A 12,405-nucleotide genomic window follows, 5' to 3' on the forward strand; every position below is an offset into this window, starting at 1 on the left:
AATTTGTTTTTTCCTCTTAAATTTAAATTTTATTTTTTTAATTTCTGTAATTTGAAAAAGACTTTAAATCCTGACTGAGGAAAATCAATAACTTTACTAAGAATGACGAATTGAATTAATCATAAAATACTAATTAGATTTAATGTAACTTTTTATTAATAAGATTACTATTAAGGATATTTTATACGATATATTCAATAATGAGTGATTTTTTTTTTTATAGATTCACCAACAACATTTGAATAACAAGATTAAAATAAAAAATTTTCAAATTTCAAGATCTAAGAAAGTTGATTTTATATTTAAAATAGACAAAAAAATATATTTATTTATTTTTTCTTTATTATTCATGATGCTAAATTTTCATTCAAGATTGTCCTTCAAACTAGTGCGATTGTAATCCAATCATGTTTAACCATATATAGGTTAAGTATTTATTCAGTGACGTACTACAATAGGAGAATTTATTCCATAAATTTGATCATAAAATTTGTTGAAGGAAAATAAGTTTTTAGGACATATTGTATTTACACAAATAGTATTTATTTAGATCTATTAATGCCATTCTTTGGTTAATAAAGCCGTGAATATAATTGGGAAAGATCATGAAGTGACTTATTGTAATGTTTATCAAATAGTAACTAAGCAAGATTGTTCTATGTTAATAGGTGTGCATGTTTTTCAAAAATTTTCTTTGTGGATTCAAATTCTTTTGATTGATAATGTTTTAGTTGTTTGAAGGTTTTTAGTTTGAACATTTAATCTCTCATTGTATAAAAAAAATTATACACAAATTTAAAGATGAAAATTTTGTTGATATGTTTAGGGGAGAAAATTATTTACAATCATACATACCGTTAATATATTATTATCATTGTATCATGTCTTGGTATATATCAAAAGCATCCTTAGTGTAATCGAATAATTCTTGATGTCCTGATTCTTATAAATACAAAACAACTCAAATTATGAAGAAAAAAAAAGTTCAAGTATTTAACTTCTGCTCAAAATATTCAGGGAATAGTAATGAAAAAAAATTGCTTTTTATAATACTAGCTTCGAATCACACCATCTTTTGGGAGGAAGAATTTCAAAGAAAAACCACTCATTAAAAATATCGTGTATTTTAAGATAATAAATATTTACAAAGTTCCTTTATAATACTTTACGAACAATGTATTTATTATATTTCTTTTTTATTAAAATAAGGATTTTCAATTGTCGAAATGCATTAGGTTCGACTTTTCTCCTAGGAAAAAAAAGTCAACTAGCAATTATTAATATTTTATAAAGGTATCTTACAAAATACTTGTGACTCCGTTCCGCATTTAGGAGTGATGTGAGCTTTTTATACACAAATTAGAAAATGCAATATAATTTCTATTTTTTTAAAATAGTTTTTAAGTTTTTGATTATATCATTTTTATTTTTATTTGAAAATAAATAAATATTAATCGTGATATATAAATTAATTAAAGATTAAATAAGAAATAAGAATATAATTTTATCTTGAATTTTAAAAATGAAAAATAAATAAAATCAAAATTCTTCTAAAATTACTTTTACTTGAATTTCAAAATAATACATTATCATCAAAAATAATAACTAATCTTATCAAAGATGATAAACTTATAAGTAGATATTTTATCTCCTAACATAATCTATTATATACCAAAAAAATACAAATCTTACTATTTATGTCCATCATTATTGGTATATTCCCATTAATTTAATTAATTAAATCATAAGACATCCCATTAGTTTAATTAATTAAATTATAAGTAATAAATTAAGATTATGAGTTTGCAAGTTTCACGTTATCTGTTGTCTTATCTCAAATGGTTTTTGGTAGTTCACTTAAATGGCAACTTGACTAACTTTTATCTTCTTTTCTTTTTTTTCCAAATTCCATTCATACGCTGCGAATATAAATCGCTCTCCGTTTATTCCTTCTACCAAAGCAAACACTTTTGTTCTGTTTGTTTTCTTTATGACATGTCATTCAATAAGCCAAAAAAATTAAAGAGTTTCCTTCACTATACACTATTCACACCTAATCAATAACTTAATTACAAGATATAGAAATTCATCCTCTTAGGTGGAAATTTATTTATGGTGCGTTTTGATGAAAAATTTTAAAATTTAAATAATTTTAAATTTTAAAAATTGAATTATTTTAATTTTAATTTTTTTATTTTTTAAATAATTCGTTTGGATAAATTAATTTAAAATTTTAAAATCTTATTTTGAATATAGTAATTTATTTTTTACGATGAATAACATTGATTTTATATTCAACATTAGCTAACACAAGTAATAATGATTTATATTCCTTAATCAAGTTATTTATAGTTCTAACATTGATCTTGAATATGAAATAGATTATGTTGAGAGATGAATATTTATCTTGTATACGTTCACAATTTTCAAAGAAAATTAATCATTATTTTTGATGATAAATACTTCATATTAATATCACAGTGACATATATATATATATATATATATATATAGGTTTTAAGATTAAATTTTAGAAAAATAAATATTTAATAAATTTTGAAATTAGTATTTAATAATTTAAAAAATATTTTAAATATTTAATAATTAAGAGATAGGAGAATAATAATAATATATATATATATAAGTGAAATAAAAAATTTGAAATTCTATTATTTTAAGAAATTTTACAAATACTTAAATTAATTTTTTATTATAAAATTACTCCATTTCATATAACAAGGAGGTTTAAATTGAGATGCTGCAAAGCGTTATATTATTTTGACTTAAAAATGAGAATAATTGTTGCGGGAATAAATTATAGCTGGGAAATTAATGAGCAATGCCAAAGGAAAATGCCCAAGTTGGCCAACCAAAAAAATCATTTTATTCCAAAGTTTGGATGGCCAAGAAATGCATATATGGGTATTCTTCATGCTGTAACTGACTTTTTAGCTTTACATCCAAGCAAACAATGCTAAAAAAAATCATAATAGTCACATGTAGTTTTGTTACAAATTAGTTGCTAATTTTTCAGAAAAGAATCTCTGCATGCTATCAATAAGCATTTGCCTGAAAAGCAAACCGATGTGTTAGCTTCATCTGTTATAGTAACTGCACCACATAAAAAGAATACAAAAGTAGAAAAGGAAAAGGGCTTCTTATTCTGTGTGATCATTGTTGTAAAATTGTAAAAGGGGCACTGAAAATGAGGAACTTCAAAAGCCAGGACTAAAGAAAAAGCATTTTCCAACCATGCCTCCTTCCTTTTTCTGGTTCCATACATATATCATACATGAACTTCGCTTTTGATCACCAACCTAATAATTGGACTGTGGTAACCAACAATCCTGTGACATTTCTCTTAGCCAGCGATATTACCATAAAGTTGGGACCAATTACATTGTGCCCAACACAACATAGAGAATTAATTTCCAGCACAAGGACTAATTGGTGGAATGTCTTGGCACCTAGTCGATTATTTTTATAGACTATAAATATCTTTCATAGGAAATAATTATCAGAGATAATCATTATGAGTCACAAAACACTCCTTTCAAATTGTTAATAGAATTGGATATTTAAAAAATTTAAATCAGTTGATTCACGTGTTTGTCGATCTTTCAATTTTTCTATCTTATTTAAAATTATTTTTATTTTTATTTTATAAAAAAATATATAAAAAATTACATGTTAAACTGTATATTAATACAAATTAAAAATATAAATAATATGTACATATATAATATACTTGCAATTGATATCACAAAATAATATATGTAATATTTACATAAATATTATATTATTAAATATATAATTTAAAATTAATAATATACTATAAAAGTTATTTAAGTTGTATATATTATAAACAAATACATTAAAACAAGTAATCATTGTTATATTTAATAAGAATCTTTGTTCTTCCATTAAGAGATTCAATTTTCATTATTATTTTTGTGGTTTATGATCCCTTAAAAAAACAAAAAAAAAAGTGGTTGAACCGATTTAACCCACCGATTCATTGGTTGAACCGAAAAATTGACCGGTTCAATCCGGTTTGAAACAGGTCCACTGCATAACCGATCCAACTTAAGATTCAGATCGGCCGGTTCGAGCCAGTTTTTTAAACATTGGTCCCACCCCATCCCACTTGATTAGATAACATTTGTTCTTGGTACTCCAGTCCCCAGATGGGATCGGGATATTTTCCTGATGATAACTTTGTTCATGCATGTTATTTTAGGCATGTTACGTTTCAGAATGAAACAAGGCAAAATTATGAACTTGATCAAGAATATAATGTAGCCACATTCACAGATAGATAAATCAGACTGCTTTGGACAAAACCTACCTTACCTTCCGCAATATAATGAGACCTAAACAAAACCTTTACCTATTTATATATAAAAGTAGCTCTTAGTGATACTTTGGAACCAGTTTCCATTCAATGAATGCAAACTATTATATGCATATATAACCGAATTCAGATATAGTAGATTTCATATTAAAAAAGCTATTCCCTACCTTTCCATACTATCAAACAACATCCAGAGCAATGGGGTATTGCAACCATTAGAAACACATTTGATAAAGTAGGTAACAATTTATGCCACTAGCAATAATAATAATAATAAAGTAGGTTACAATTTATGCCAACTTGGAAGAACCCATAATTCTATTATCTGTGGTTGGTCCCACAATCGAAAAAGGAAGATAGGATCAGCATAGATGGGTAATAATTTTGACGTTGATTTTAATGTCATTCGTGGAATTTAACTAGGAATGTCAATTGAAGTGCCCTAATTTACAGTGTTAACTTTCTTTATGGTATTTGTCTTGGTGAACAAATAGAGAAAACGCTCAGTATTTTGTCATGTGATCTTGTGAATGGCAGTACTTGATGACCGTTTTGTGTCTTTGGGAAATGCTCAACCATAATGTTGGTCACGAGAAAGATGGTGCGTGTTTTGTGGTATAAAGTTAGTAAGTGTTGCTTGTGGTGTGTTCAACTTGGCAGTTTCATCACTGTGAGTTTACTTGTTCACTATCACATGGCGTGTTCTAATTTCTGGTGCATAGAATCATTGAGAGCATATGCAAATTTCTGTTTTTATGCATTGTCCATCTACCAACTTTCACTCCCGAGAGAGTAGAGAGAAAATGACCAATACAAATTACGACTAATTCACTAACATGAAATTAGAGGAAGAGGCTACACCATGGTTTTAAATTGCGGTTGCGGTTGCGGTCGCGGTTGCAGTTACTGCGGTTGCGGGTATTGCGGGTATTGCGATGCAGATTGCTGCTATTGCGGTGTGAAATTATTAATTATTTTCACTAAATATAAAAAATTTATAATTATCAATATATATTTTATTTTTAAGGATTTATATATTTTAATTCCTTTTTTTAAAAATATTTTATTATTTTAATGAATAATTTAATTTATTTTAAAATTATAGTATCAATTTATCGTATTGGGGATGTATTGCGGTGCATTGCAGATATGTTGCGGACGCAACACCGTTACGTTGCGAAAAAATGTGTGATTTCCAGTATCATCGCAATTGCGGTCCGATGCCGTTGCGGACAAGGCCGCAACAACAATATTGCGGCCGCAACAGGTGTTGCGGTCCGCAATTTAAAACCATGGGCTACACCGACCCCTCTTTGTGGTACACCACCTGCTCTTGCGGAGACACATGTGGCCGCGGAGGTGGTAGTTGCCTCCGTGCAATTAGAGCCTTGCAAAATGCTCGGATGAGTAGCGCTACCACCATCCCCACAAGCAATAGGATGAGTAGCGCTACCACCATCCCCGAGTACGACGGTGATGAGCAGTGGTGTCAACCAACAAGGGCGCCGGTGACCGTAGTCTGGGTGGAGGAAACCCACCTCGTGGGGTTGCTAAGTGACTGGCAGATGTTGTAGTGACATGCTATGTAGGAGTGGTGGATGTGGGATGTGGGTGTTGTAGCTTCTGTGTTGATGTAATTGCATTATAAAATTATGTGTGACCGTGTTAATGACCCCCAAACAATTTCCTATTTAAAAGAAGTTGATTGAACTTTCTCTTATTATTATTTTTTTTTAATCTCTTTGACTTACTTGTGAGGTGGGTGAGAGCACGTACAAGTTAATATTTTTATTTTTAATGAATACTAAAATAAGAGAAGAAAGTAATGTGATGATATCACACTATCAAAAAATATTTAGTACACCAGCAAGTGTTATAATCACTTTAAAGGAGGAAAATATATTAAAATATTTAACTGTTAAATTGAATATGTAAAATATATGAAAAATTACAATAAAATAAAATAAGTATTAAATTAATTACATCACTTTTATTTAAAAAAATACACAATAATTGTATTGTGTAATAAAAAGTAATGAGAATAATTTATTTTGAAGAAATAAAATTAACTTATAATATATATATGACAATTATCATGATAAGAAAAAATGAAATATTATATCATATGGATTAACAAAATAAAACTGTGTGTATCACGCATATACTTATCTAGTCTTTCACATAAATTGCAACAAATCAGGGTTTAATTTGAATAACAATAAATCAAGGATTCTGTACTTATCATTGCCATATTTTATTTTAATTCGTATTCAATATTAAGATCTTGGAAATCTGTGTTATTTAAAGTATATGCCATAAATGACACAAATCAGGATATAAAAATAGGTAGTAAAACAAAGTTATAGACTAGTTGTTGTTGTCCCACCCCATCCCACTTGATCAGATAATATTTGTTCTTGGTACTCCCAGTCCCCAGATGGGATCGGGATATTTTCCTGATGATAACTTTGTTCATGCATGTTATTTTAGGCATGTTACGTTTCAGAATGAAACAAGGCAAAATTATGGACTTGATCAAGAATATAATGTAGCCACATTCACAGATAAATCAGACTGCTTTGGAGTTGAATACTACGGGAATCAAAAAGGAGAAGTTGGATATTCTCTCCAATTTGGAGGATCCGGTGGCAATTATGGAAATTAATTATTTTTTCAATTAATCTTTGTATGAAATTGTTGAGACTACTCGAAAACCATAAGAGTCGAAAAGTTGTATTGACAGTGATACTCGAGAGAAATATAAACGTCAAATCAATACCTGTTGAGAACACATGAAGTCCTATCTGTTTGTGCTCGATGTATAGTCGAATAAGAATAATAAGGACTACTCGAAAAATAGACGAAGGTTTATGAGGCTATCCCAGAACAATTAGGTAGTTATGTCAGAGTGGTTACCAAAAAATAAATCAAAAAGATAAAAAATACGTATAAAGAACGGTTATGGGAAGTTACGCTTTAAAGTACTTGTAGAGTAGTTATACACCCACAACCCATGCACACGAAAAGAAATTGCTCTCGAGAGCCTCTATAAATAGGTAAAGTTTGGCTTTTGTGGAGGTCGAAAAACTCATACTTAAACTAAACATTCAAGCATTCTCTGCCTGCACACATGACTTCTATGCAAGGAATTATCTTTGGGTATGATCACTTCTCGGCCATGTCGCCACCGGCCGAAACGGACGTTGGAATTCGCGACGATGGTTGGACTCTTTTTAGATTTTGAAAAATGGTGAATTGTTAGAACGATTTATTCTCAAACTGAGACCTTTGTCGAACTAACAATTTTATTAAATGATTCACCAATCCATGTTAATCCCAAGCGGGACCCTCCAAGGATTAGTGGTTTTCGCAAAAAGTAGGGTTCTTGGAGTCGCCACCAATGTTTTACTCAAAACATTGGAAAAAGGGATAAAGCAATTGATTTTCGTAAATCAACTTCGGCCATTACAACCAGAGTTGGGTAAGGGAGTCGGTTACGTGCGAGGAAGGTGTTAGCACCTCACAACGCCCCTTTCGGGTTCCCTATGACAGATTATTTCTTAAATAACAACGCAAAATTACTAAATTACCCCTATTTATTATAAGCGATTATAAATTAAATATCTACATGATGACAAATTTAAATATGCAACAATCAGAAAGCAGTAAAAGAAAGGATTTTAGGAAAAACCTCTTGAAGCGTGTTTTTATATATCTAAACAGATGTTAGGAGGCTTTTTGGCGCTCCCTCCCTCTACAAGCTCGCTCGCTCCTTCCTAAAAAATAATTTTTGACTATGGAAATCCAAAGGATTTCCCTTCGACTAGGTTCAAGACTCAAGCAAATGGCTCATGACTCAAGAACTTTGTCGGATTGACTCTTAGAGCGAATTCTAGGGCAGAACACTGCTCAAAAACCCCAGAACACTCAAGGAGAGAGTCAAAACACTGTGGAAAAGTGTTCAAAAGTGAGGAATGACGTCCAAATGACGTCCTATATATAGGAGTGAGGCGCAGTACGGCCTCTGGGGTCAATACGACCCGTATTGAGTTTTTGAACTGCAATACGACCGTATTGAATTCAGTACGGCCGTATTGAAGTTCAAAAACTTCAATACGGCCGTATTGGTTTCAGTACAGCCGTATTGTAGTTCAAAATGTGCAGTACGGCCGTACTGAACTCCAAGGAGGCCGTATTGAGCTTCAATCCTCCCACTTCCTTATTTTTACCTACTCTAAGACCTCTAATCCTATAGATAGTCATCCTAGGGTCTTCTAGGAGTCCTTCTGGCTGACTTTCCTTCGATCTTTGAGAGTCTTCGAGTCTTATTTCTGACCCGGACAATTTTAGGGGTCTACAGCTGCCCCCCCTTTACTTAGTCAAACGGCCTTGTGGTGTACCGATTGACAAGTAAAGGAGTTGACCCTAATTGTCCGGGGAATAGGCCATCCTTCCGACTTGTAGCGTCTTCCAGTGGAAAATTGTTGAGTAGCCTCTCCAGGTTGAGTACCGCCTCTCCAGGCTTAGCTTCGCTCGACGCCCGAGCTGGAAGCTGCATGCCTCCGTGTTTCTGATCACGGGGTAGTGCGAGTACTGCCTCTCCAGGCTCTGCTTTGGTGTTTCTGACAACCTAGGTAGTTGACTTTGCCCTCTCCAGGGTTAGCTTCACTCGTCGCCCGAGCTGGAAGCTGCATACCTCCGTGTTTCTGATCACTTCGGTAGCGTAAGTACCGCCTCTCCAGGCTCTGCCTCCGTGTTTCTGATCACTTTGGCAATGTGAGTTTGCCCTCTCCAGGGTTAGCTTCACTCGTCGCCCGAGCTGGAAGCTGCATACCTCCGTGTTTCTGATCACTTTGGTAGCGAGAGTACCGCCTCTCCAGGCTCTGCTTCGGTGTTTCTGACAACCTAGGCAGTCGAGTTTGCCCTCTCCAGGGTCTGCGGTTTGCCCTCCCCAGGGTCTGCCTCTGTGTTCTGGACGACGTTGGCAATGTGAGTTTGCCCTCTCCAGGGATTTGTGAGGATTTTGTCTCCACAGTCCATGATGCTATTTCGACGGTTTGTTTTTGATCTTGGTGCCACTGAGGGCTGGATGACGCAGGGATCCGTCTAGGGGATGTGCATTTACTCATAGGTTCTCGTGTCCCAACTTTCCATTGCGTAGTTGGTGCCCATTGGGAAATTTTTGATTCCTTGGGGTGCAGACACAAAGATGCTCTTTCTGAGATGAGCGGTGCCTTATGACTGGCTGACGTCCTTTCGACGTTGGTGGAGTATCCCAGTTATCCTTATTCGGGTGACTCTTTTTAATTTTCTGATTTTGTTGCCTCTGTGTAGGCTGTTATCCACTGAGGGATTCTGTCGTATTGATCTTGATTGACCTCTTCTATTAGGCGGATGATCTTGATGCTCGATGATTGGCTGGTTGCCGAATTCTGCTTGGGGAATGATTATTGATCTTTTTGGTTTTTTGTTTTTTGCAGGAATGCCTCTCAGTAGGCGACTGGGGATTTGAAGATTTTATGTATCCCAGAGTATTATTTAAACAACCTCTGCAGGCTTAGCTTTACTCGTCGCTCGAGTTGGAAAGCTATCTTCCACTGGGGAAAGTCTAAGTCCTTTGACTTGGATATTCTATTTGGATGATCAAGCCTCCCTTGGGGAATCTTGCTGATCTTGCTTTGATAGCTTTCACTAGGGAATTTGGTCAAGGAGTGGAAGCTGAGATATCTCCGGGGAGTATTATTTCGGCAAGCCTCTCCAGGCTCAGTTATTCTGTATGATGAGGGAGTATTATTTCGGCAAGCCTCTCCAGGCTCAGTTATTCTGTATGATGAGGGAGTATTATTTCGGCAAGCCTCTCTAGGCTCAGTTATTCTGTATGATGCTGTTGATTTTCTGAATTTTTGCCTTTTTTGTCATTTTTTGGCTTTTTCTATTGACTGCTGTCATACACAAGCAATTTTTTCTATTTTTCTATTTTATGCGATTGCCTCATGATAAGGTCTTTAAATGTGCAACTAAAGGCCAATACGGCTGTATCCATTTCAGTATGCCTGTATTGAGTTAAAAATTTGTTCATAACCCTGATTTTAGTACGGGCGTACTGAACATGGTACGGGCGCATTGTTTTTTTTTTGAAGTTTGATTTTTTTGATTTTTGGTTTTTTCAATAAATAGAGAATAAGTGATCTTCCAGTACACCTATCATTTGTATGCATGTATGTGGTATGATGCACCTAATTCTATTTGATTCATTTTTCAAAAGAATTAACCGATGCGTTTTTGTTTGGATTCTGCCATTCCTCAAGACGGACTGTGCGCTACCGACTTCTATAACCGAGGAATGTTGCATGTTATATCGAGATTTGGTGTCATCAACCAAGTGATCCTTCCTTTCCTTTAGAAGATATGTCAACCCTCCTATTGACCACTATATCTCCATGTTTCCACTAGATTATCCTAAAATCGTTTGGGACAAGAGAGAAAAGAAAGGAAAGGTATATTTTTTTGAAAGTTTGTGTTTTAGAGGGGATTTATTTTGAAAAATGGTTTTTGTAAGAATGGCTGGCCAAGGTAGGCTTATGCGTTTAGGCTTGTTTGATTAAACACTTATGAAGTTAAGCAAATCTTTTTTATTGACGCTGTGATTTGGCAACTTAGATAGCTTCCCTTGAACCTTTCTTTTTGAATTCGGCTCATGGTACCATCATGGATTTATTTTTTGTTTGTCCTTATTTTTGCCTAAAAACACCCCTTTGTGGCGTCTTAGCGGACTTTTGTTGTTTATTTTTGCAACCCTAATTTTTGCCTAGGTCACCCTTTTGTGGGATTCCTGGCGGGTTCTTTGCTCTTATTTTTTCGCAGTCCCTCTTTTGGGTTTCCTGCCGAGCTTTTTTGTTTTTAGGATTTCTTTTTTATCCATGATGGCATTTGTCGAGGCCAAGGAAAGGTGCTCTAAGTTGTCGCACACTTCCACATAAAATGATGCGGGTTTATTATTATTAAGACAATCTTAACCTCATTTATGCTTATTCAAACAGGGTCAAATAATGCGGCCTAGAAGTTTATTGTAAGCGAGAAAAGAAGCAATAAGAAATGAATAAAGAATGATTTTATTATAATCATAATGGAAACATGTGCCCTATCGAGGCTCGGGGGTCGGGCTGTCCCCGAGGAGTAATCTCTAATAGTCATCAGGCCTATACATCCCTATTGGAAGGAAAAGAGCACTTGATGACGATGACCGGCCTTGACGCTTGTGAACCGGCCTTCCTAAAGATCTGGCTTAAAGAACGTCGAGAAGGATCTTTGTTCCTCTTCGTTCTTTGATCTTTATTAGGGTCATATCCTAACCCGTGTTTCCCCGGATTATCTTTGATAATGGGTAGCTCGGGAATCCCTTGGGAGTCCTTGCCAAGTCCTTGTCCGGGCAAGTATCCGTTCTTGGTAAGCATGTAGGCTACCCTCTTCATTTCTCGGGGAAACGTTTCAACATTGGCGATTTCCAATGCTTGGAAGGCAGTTTCTAGAGCTTCCTCTGCTGCATCCACGTAAGGTATGGTAGATGGTTTGCTGATGAGTATGTCATCTTCAGATTATACAGTCACCAGTTTGTCACCCACTATGAACTTGACTTTCTGGTGGAGCGTAGAAGGAACAGCTCTTGCATCATGAATCCAAGGTCGGCCGAGGAGACAGCTGTATGCGGGAGTAATGTCCATCACCTGGAATTCGACATTAAAGATAGTGGGTCCAATTTGGATTGGAAGATTGATCTCTCCCACCACTTCTCTTTTAGAACCATCGAAGGCTCGAACGATCATGTTGCTCGGGCGCATTTGGACTCCCTTGATTGCCACTTGATCAAGAGTTCTTTTGGGCATCACATTCAAGGAAGATCCATTATCCACCAAGACTTTTGCGATGTGATATTCCTTGCACTTTACAGAGATGTGCAAGGGCTTGTTGTGATTTGGTCCCTCAGCGGGGATCTCTTCATCGGTGAAAGTGAGGTGATCATTAGCCGTGATGTGACTAACAATCCCCTCAAAC

This window comes from Cajanus cajan, chromosome 9, assembly GCF_000230855.2.
Source record: "Cajanus cajan strain Asha chromosome 9, NIPB_CcT2T_4, whole genome shotgun sequence".
Classification (NCBI taxonomy): domain Eukaryota; kingdom Viridiplantae; phylum Streptophyta; class Magnoliopsida; order Fabales; family Fabaceae; genus Cajanus; species Cajanus cajan.